General features: G+C 41.0%; 1 protein-coding gene across 3 annotated transcripts in view; it reads right to left on the bottom strand.

The window, feature by feature from the left end:
- Positions 1-2619, bottom strand: part of tafa2 (TAFA chemokine like family member 2) — a 70915-nt gene that overhangs the window by 19783 nt on the left and 48513 nt on the right. The gene's annotated exons all lie outside the window — the stretch shown is intronic.

Here is a 2619-nt window from a genome sequence, read left to right as displayed (position 1 = left end):
TTCAGAAAAGTTACTTTTAAGTTGGATTGATATTTTTTTTAACTGTACTCATACATTTGCACTTCGAAACAAGACCAAAAATATTTGGTAAAAATGTTGTGTTTTTGCAGTGTTGAGAACTGTATCATCTATTTACTCGGTTATCTTTGTGTGATAATTAAGTTTGATGACATTTGATGATTTGACACATTTAGGTGTGACACAAACCAGAATCTGTAGAGGAGACAAATACATAAAAGTCCTTTTTTTCACTGCACTGTTATCAATGCTCGTGACACCCTGAGCATCTGCAGCTTAAGCCCCTTTCCTCTCGTCCTTCGCTTCTAGGAGTGATGGGGCGGCAGGAGAAGAGCTGCTGCTTCCGCACCGAATTCATCTCTCCAAAAGTGCGTCTCTTCCCGCCGCATCCCCTCTCCTCTCCCTAATGAAGTGTGCATGAAGCCGAGGCCGCGCTGCGTAAAACCATCTGGCGCGGGCCGTTATCACTGACAGGCCACGATCAAATTTCAAACAAGGATGCAGGAGCGGCACGGTGATTACCGGAACAACCGCCGTATCGCATGGCGGACGCGTACAGCGTTACAAGCTGCGTTTCTGCCTCATTTGCCGCCTCGCGCCTCTCATCCGCCGGCTGCGCTGACATATAGATCGGCTAAACCTCATCAGGGATCTCAGATTATTTGTGTAATTAAGTTTATTTTCGCTGGGCAAACATGACCTTTTATGAAGGTTTTGTTGTACCCAACAGAATCGCAGAGGAATTCTGAGTGGGAGGGGAAAAAAAAAAAAAGACATGTTTTAATGTGCTCTGCAATTAGAAACTGATGAGTTTAATTACCATCTTCCTGTTTGTCCATTCTTAAAAACTCACTTCTAAGAAAATTAGCTTTATGAATAATAGACTTGTAAGATGTTTCCTGGATTATATAACTTCAAAAGCAGGGGAGAGAAAATATTATCATAAGTAAAAATGAATGTCACCTTTAACATGTAAAGAAGCAACTTCGTCACTCTGATGGATTAAAAATCAAACTCTTAGAAGAGTAGTTTCTACAGAAAAGCATCGAAATATAAAACATAATTCAGAAAACTCTGTTCCAAGCAACAAACTGCAGACTATATTTGACATGAGCGTGCTGGGGAGGACTTTGTTCATCCCACCTCCAATGCAAACACAGAAATGTAATGTTTACAGAGCCAAAAAGTCTAACTTCTGAGAGAAATTGTGTTTATCAAACACCTGGCTGGGGATTTGCAGTGAATGAAGTCCTGAATCATAATGCACGATATATCGGCATGACATTGGCATTGGTATCGTCAATATTAGTCAAGTTTTAACATATCCATAAGACGACATTAACCCATTTTTAAACATACATTGGTATCAGCCAATGCCAGTCATTTTTCCATATCATTTTGGCCACTGTTAGTCATTTTTTAAAGAAATCGTATCGGTCCAATAAGTAAAACTGGGTCGATACTAACAGTCAGTATTGATTTCCAGCTTTTTGCAGTTCGTGTTTCTGGAAGCAGAGGGGAGAAAACAAATACCAAACATGGCACCTGTTTGATCATGTGACAGTGATGCAGTGAAGGATTGTGGGGGTTTTAACTGAAGCTAAAAAGCTTTTCATGGTGTCAAAAGTGTAGGGAAATTTATAAAATATCGGCAAATATTGGTTATCAGACACAAGAGGAACATCAGTATTGGACTGATGTTGCATTTTAAAATGCATCTACATGCAGTGAGGGGTGAAGTTTTTTTTTTTTTTTTTACTTTTTATGAGAAGAAAACCAGAAAGCACATCACTGTCCCAAAATCGTGAATGAAAGGGTGAAATTCTGCAGGTACCAGAACAATACAGTCAATGATGTCACAACTAAAAGTTTGAGAACAACAAGGAAGAAAAGACAAAAGTTTCGTTTTTACTTTAATAAAATGATTTTTTTTTTCCCTCACATCATACAGCAAAGCAGAAATATTTTTTTTGGCTTCCCAGCGAACACAAGGTAACTGGAGAGATACGTGGAAGGAAATTGACCCGACTGTGGAGTGTGATAGCCATGTAATGGTAAGGCGTGTGTATTTTCTCAAGTGGCCTTCAAGCTATAAACCTATTATCTGCTTGCTGTCTCCTAATGTTCATGGGAACAGATTTATAGTCGGCGTTTGATCTCTGAAATGGAGGCAGGGCGGAGATGGTGGCCGGCCGACGTTTCTATGTAATTCACAGCAATGAGTTTGTGTGAAGAAAAACAAAAAAAAAACAGTCAGCGGTGACTGAGTGCACGGCAGAGCGCCACGCGGCGTCATTTGTTGACTGCCGCCTGCGCGCGCTGCTCTGTAAATGACATCTCATGGTCCCTGAAAGCACCGTGTCGTCACCGGCGCAGCGGCGCGCGAGTCACCTCGTATTTGTTACACTTTGAGGCCGTTTTATTTTTTAACCTTGACTGGGTGGTTTGTATCAGCCTCAGAGACGCACTGCACATTCTTATCTGGAGGGAAACATAATAGGATCCAGTCAGAGTTCATTTGACATTTTGAACACTGTTTAAATGTGTTGTGTGTGTGTGTGTGTGTGTGTGTGTGTGTGTGTGTGTGTGTGTGTGTGTGTG

Source organism: Poecilia reticulata, linkage group LG23 (genome assembly GCF_000633615.1).
Source record: "Poecilia reticulata strain Guanapo linkage group LG23, Guppy_female_1.0+MT, whole genome shotgun sequence".
Taxonomy (NCBI): Eukaryota; Metazoa; Chordata; class Actinopteri; order Cyprinodontiformes; family Poeciliidae; genus Poecilia; species Poecilia reticulata.
Note: the sequence above shows the minus strand (reverse complement) of the source record. Positions and strands in the feature narration are given on the sequence as shown.